Raw genomic sequence first — 6502 nt, forward strand, 5'->3', positions numbered from 1 at the left:
TTCTCATCTCACTAGGTCTTTGAGCATCAACTTCTCTCCTTGCCATTCCCACTGTGGTGTGACCTGGGAGTGTCAGCTAGAATCCACAGACTTCTCCATTCCTTCTGTTCTGTCGTAGAGCTCTTGCCCTTTCTGATTCACTAGTTTGCTTGGCCTTCTGTATCCTGCCTTTCTCCTGAGAATTCTTTTACTTTCTTTGTACCACTGTACAGTGTATAGACGAGGTTCTGGAGACTACCCAGACCTAAGAGCACCTCCCTGAGACCTTATTATTTTATTGCTTTAATCCCATGGGTTGGATTTCTCTGAGTGACTTGCAGGTTTACAAAGAAAACCTAGCACATTTCCCAATACTTATTTTCAGATTCCTTCCAAACCTATCTGGGAATTATCTTCCTGCTCCTATTCCAGGGTGTTGACCTATGAAAGTAAGGAGAGAATTAGCAATACTTTAAGGATAATAGTTTGGAGAAGGATTATCCAGAACAAAGGATAATGAAGGTTTTATTCATTCACTTACTTATTTATCCGTTCCTTTATAAATTTTGGCTGTGCTAAACACTGTGTGATTATGTAAGTATAAGCAAGACACGGTCCATGCTTTTAAGGAATTCCTAGGGAGCAGGCATGTTAGCAGGTATTCTCAGGGTACACTGGAGACATACAAAATGTAAACAGATATCTGTACAGAATAGCACAGTTGTATGGGAACTCAAAAAAGTTTTCTTAGAAAAGCTGATGCTTCCCTTAAGTGTTGAAGGATAATTGGGCTATCATTAACAGGGGACAGAGATTTTTGGCAGTGGGAACAATATGAGTAAAAATATGGGGGCATCAAACAGCATTAGAGAGGTACTAATACGGTATAATTTATTATAGCTGGAGCAAAGATGGCAAAGTGGGGGACAGTCAGGAGAGAGATCAGGAAATTAAGGAGTTTTGGGATTTTATCATAAGAACTGGAAAAACCACTGAGTCTTTGAATCAAAGGAGGGATAGGACTTTTTACTTTGTAAAGATTATCTTGCCATAGTGTAGAAGATGGACTTGAGTAGGTCAAGATTGCAAGTAGGGAGGCCCAACAGGAAATGATGCGGATATGAATTACGGGAGCAATAATGAGAAAAAAAGGAGAGAATGGCAATGAGAAATATTTAGTAGTTAGAACTGAGAAGATTTGATTACTTACGGATAGGTGAGGAAGAGTTTGGCAATGACTGGAAGTTTGGTGGGGGAATAATGGTGGAATTTGTGGAAATAAAGAGTATAGAGAGTATAAGACAGGGAATAGACTTCATCAAGCAAGTTATTTAGTTCAGTTTTGAGCATACTAGGTTTAGGGAGCTTTTGAGCTATCCAGATGGAGCTATTTAATAGGTAATTAAACAAGTCAGGAACTAAGTGTCAAGGTCTGTGCTAATTGTATGGATGTGGAAGTCATAAGCATACAGATTGCACTAATGAAGTTAATGAAGTCTTTGCATACTTGAACATGACTTATTTTGCAACAATAATTTGACTGGACATAGGATTCTAAATAGAAATTATTTTCTTTTATGGGTTTGGAGTATTGATTGATGTTCTAGTAAATAGGCTTATAGATGAGATGTCCAATTTCTATTTGAGTCTTATTTCCTTTTATTTCTCTAGCAGTGGAAAAGAAAGAACAAGGATTAAAGCTTAGTAATACCAGCATTTTAGGAATTAAGAAGAAAATACAGAATCTTGTAAAACAATCAGAGAAAAAGGACTCGAAGAACCAGGAAAGTGTCAAGCATTTAAAAGGAAAGGTTGAGAACTTTTAAAGAAGAAAATAATCAACAATGTCAAATTCCAGAAAGATCAAGTAAAAGAAGCCAAGAATGGGCCAGTTAGATTTGGCAATCTGTGAGTCATAGGTTACATTGTCTAGAACAGTTCCAGTGGAGTATTGGGTTGGAAACTGAATGAGGGACTTCCAGTTTAAATGGGAGGCTGAGCACACACATCTATCTTCCTTGCCACCCAACTGGGATGACTGGAAGAATTACAAAGGAGTCTAACTCCAATAACGGTACTGAGAATAAGAAAGAGAGGTCATCAGTGTACCAAAATTTTGACAAATTTCTGGAAAGCAAAAAGCAAGCAGGCTTCTTACTTTGTGACTAAGCAGAACCGAGTAAGCTAAAAACCAGAACATGCATAGAAAAGCCAAAGAAGCTGCTCTTCCTATGGGACCTGGAAAGTTCTGAGACTGAAGTCAGAAGGTCAATTACGACTCAAATCCAGAAAGAGACTTGAGAGATACTGTTAACGTAGATGAGCAAAAGTGTAGAAATGTGTGAGGGAATGGCTTTTGAAGTGTTGGAACAAGTTGGATAGGACACAGTTTTCAAATAGACCAAATTTATAGATATGGAAATTCTGGTCAGAGACGCAGTGTGCTAGTTAGAGCAACTTGGTATGGTTTAATTGTTTGCATGGTTGGAGAACTGAAACCTAGACTCGGCTATGGAACCTAGAATACCACAGGTTCCTCAGAATAATGTAGACAGTGGAAACCAAGGATGTAGGGAGGGGACTTACTATGGACTACTTACTCACCCTCCCTTTATTTTATTTTATTTATTTTTTTTAAAGATTTTATTTATTTATTTGACAGAGATAGAGACAGCCAGCGAGAGAGGGAACACAAGCAGGGGGAGTGGGAGAGGAAGAAGCAGGCTCACAGCGGAGGAGCCTGATGTGGGGCTCGATCCCGGAACGCCGGGATCACGCCCTGAGCCGAAGGCAGACGCCCCAACCGCTGTGCCACCCAGGCGCCCCTCACCCTCCGTTTAAATATATCCTCCAAGAGGGCATAGGAGACGATTCTTTCACCAAGACATTGAGAAATACATTGGTGAAGGAAGAACCAGCCTCTCTGAAAAGTGTTAGTGTAGCTATTCTCCTTGGCTGAAAGGCTGGTGGGAGATATTGCAGTAAAAATGGGTTGTTGACTTCAGTGGGTAGTCTGAGATTTTACCCTGCTTACCAATTGCCTTCTAGTTTCACAGATGATGGTAGAAGACATGAGACTCCCAAGTTAAAGACAAAGGACTTTTTAACTCATGGTATATCATGAGTTATAGCATGAGCATATGTGCAGCAGTTCCCCTTGCCCCCAGGTTCCTCAGGGGTGATTCAGATGGGCCCAAAAGGATATGTGAACATGAAAAGGATTGCATTACAAGAGAGGAATGCTGAGATGAGGGAACCTGAATCTTTAATAATGAGCAATAAGCGTTCCTGCCCTTTGATGGAAGAGAGACACTACTTCTATCTTCCAAAGCTGTAAGTAAACATGTCCTTTGCTCCAAGGGAGACATTCTTTCTATCTTCTAAGGCCATTTGCCACACAAACAGGACAGATAATATGAAACAAGGGGCTATCAGTGTCTTGCTCACAAGACATGCAGAAATGCAAGAGAAGCACGGAAATTAGCACTCAATATCCATCTGTAGTTTCTACCATGTCTTAGCTTCTGGTAAAATTTCCCATTAATATCCTACTCTATTGGCCACTCTGATAATCTGAACGACAGAGGCTGGGACCAAATCTCTTCAGTTTGTTTCATATAGAATTTAATTGAGGCTGCTATCAGTAGGACCCCAAAGCAGCAGGATGGGGGCAACCCACAATATTGACCTCAAGGACCCTGGATCTGTTAGCTGAATGAATCCCATCAACCATCAGAGTCTACCTTAGAAAGCCAGGTGGCTTTCTCCTTAAGTTTCTGTATTTACCTTTCCACTAGGCTTGAGGGATTGATCCAGCTACAGTAGGATGTATTAGCAATTACACAGACTTTGCCTTGGCCCATATATAAGATATTGAGGGCAATTCTATCAACGACCCTGGCCATTAAGTTGAGGATTCCCAGAATACCTTCTACAGCCAAGGTAGTGTCTTTAATCACTTCAACTAAAAGTCAGGGACAAATTTTTGTCACCTTTTCGAATTGGGTAACTCCTGCTATACAGATTCCTGCCCACACAACATGTACATAAATAATGGGTCAGTGATCCTCTGGGAAGATCCCCTTGATTAGCCAAGGGTAGCCTCATTTTGGAGAGATATTTACAGCTACCTAAGGACTACATGATCCACCGATGGTGTTTCCTTATACGTGAAGATCTCTTAAGATACCCCTAAGAAAATTACCAGTCATTTTGTGTTGGAGCAAGAAGCAAAGCAATGCCTGACTTCTTCACAAGATGTTATTCCCAAAGACATATAAGCTGCTTTCAGAAAGTATTTTGAATGATGTCAGGGCCCTTGCAAGGGAGACATCAACTTTAGGTATAGGCTGACTTCCTTTATGATGAAGGCTCTTGAGGTGATTCTGAAAGACAGATTTCATTAATGTCCAGCCCTCTCCTATAAATAACCAGATCGAAAGTGTGTCTTTTCCAGGTGCCAGGATCGTTGCTCTCCCTCTACTGCCACAAAACTGCTCTGTCTCTTTCAAAAGTAGCCACAATTACAGTGTTTTTCCAGTAATCACCTCCTTGTACCCAGGCTCTCCAACTAGAAGGCTCAGACTCAAAATGGACAAGAACACTTTACAGAACTTACAGAGATCCACACAGACCAACTTAGGGGCATTCAACAAGCAGTATACTCAACCAAGTGGTTGTTATGCTGTAGGACCAAGTTAGTCCAATAAGGGAACCCAGGTGGCTGATTCAGAAATAAGCTTAAATCTGGGGCACCTGGGTGGCTCAGTCAGTTAAGTGTCCAATTCTTAATTTCGGCTCAGGTCATGATCTGAGTGTTCTGAGATCAAGCCACACATCAGGCTCTGCACTCAGCAGGTAATCTGCTTGAAATTCTCTTTCTCCCTTTCCCTCTCCCCCTCCCTTAAATAAATAGATAAATCTTTCTTTAAAAAGAAAGAAAGAAGCTTAAATCCACCAGACCATCTTTTAATTGGGCTGCCAGCTGCAGGGTATACCAACTAACTTGGTTTGGAGTTGTCACTGGGAGACAGAAAGAGTCATCAGGCCCAGCAATGGTCCATGTAAAATACCCAATTTTCCAAAGAGGCTATACAACCTACCACTCCTTTTGTCCCACTCATTACCCAGCAAGAGGCTGAGAGAAGATGATTCCTTTCTGGGGAAGGTGGCATTCAGTGATGAAATTGTCTTCTAAGGTATGTGTCCAGGGAATAAGTGAGGAAGACAGAAACAGAAATGTTTTTTAAGTAGAGTTTTTAAAGAGGCTGTTTTAACTTTGTCAATACTAGATGCCTGTAGATAGTAAGAAGCATGGGAAGACCCATCATATACATTGACCACAAGCCCACTGATAAGTGGTTTCTTTTATAGAAGGTACACTACTGTTGTCAGGCTGCAAACAGTCTGGAAATCTGAAAATGTGACACCAGTTAGTTTCAAGAGTCATAATGGTGTGTTGGGAATTGGCTAATCGGGCTGGACAGCAATACTGTACCCTGAAAACTTTTCAATAGGGGTAAGGCACCACTAGTAGTTCCAAGAGTAGGGCAAAAGTCCATTGTGGTCAGTCTGCCAGGAAGAGGCAGGCGACAACTGCATAAATGCGTGGCAAGAGGCGTAATTCCAGCAATCTAGAGTCCCTTAGTTTTTTCCAGTCTAGAATGATAGACAAGTTATTATATTCAGTATAATGATAGATCACCAATGGTGGCACTATGGGCAGTACAGTTTCTATCAGCAATCTCCTCAGAGAACAGGCCCTGACAATGGGCATCTATATAAATACCACAGATGGTTTGATGAGCAGTTGTGATTTTGCCCCCCACCATTCGTAATCCCAAAGAAGGGAGTCTCTGATATGCCAGTATGTTGTTTCCAAACAGCAGACCGAATAGCTAGGTCTTTGGCTACATTTCAAGAGTCAGTAAAAATATAACAAACTTCATCAAGGAGAATATTGGCCAAAGCTATGAAAATGGCCTTTGCGATTTCCCCATTGAGCAAAGTGACCACATCTATTTTCAGTTCTACAAAGTTGGAACAGAGTTTGAATAGCTACTGTAACCCAGTGAACACAATCAAGTTTCAATTTAGCCAAATCATCAATGAATTAGGCCAAGGTGTTTAGGGACTTCTCTCTGAATCTAGGATCTAATATATGTTGCACTAGCTACATTTGGGTGCCCTACTGGGGCAAGTTAAGTACATCGGACCTTTCCCTTTTGGGGGAGATGACAATTTGTCCTCACTTGAATATACACTGAGTTTTTATTTACTTTCTCTGGTTACTGTCTTAAAGGACCACTATTCCAAGATTTACTGAATGCTCTCTCCTCAGTGATTTTAACCTGTATAACACTGCTTCTGACCAAGGATTTCATTTTACAGTGAAAATTGTAAAGCAGAATATCTTAATAGCAGCATTATTGGCATTTTAGATAAGATAACTCTTTGTTTCAGAAGGCTGTCCTTGGCGCTGTGGGATGTTTAGCATCATCCTTGCCCTCTACCCAGTAGATGC

The sequence above is a fragment of the Ursus americanus genome, chromosome 26, assembly GCF_024610735.1.
Source record: "Ursus americanus isolate L20-20 chromosome 26, mUrsAme1.1.p, whole genome shotgun sequence".
Lineage (NCBI taxonomy): Eukaryota > Metazoa > Chordata > Mammalia > Carnivora > Ursidae > Ursus > Ursus americanus.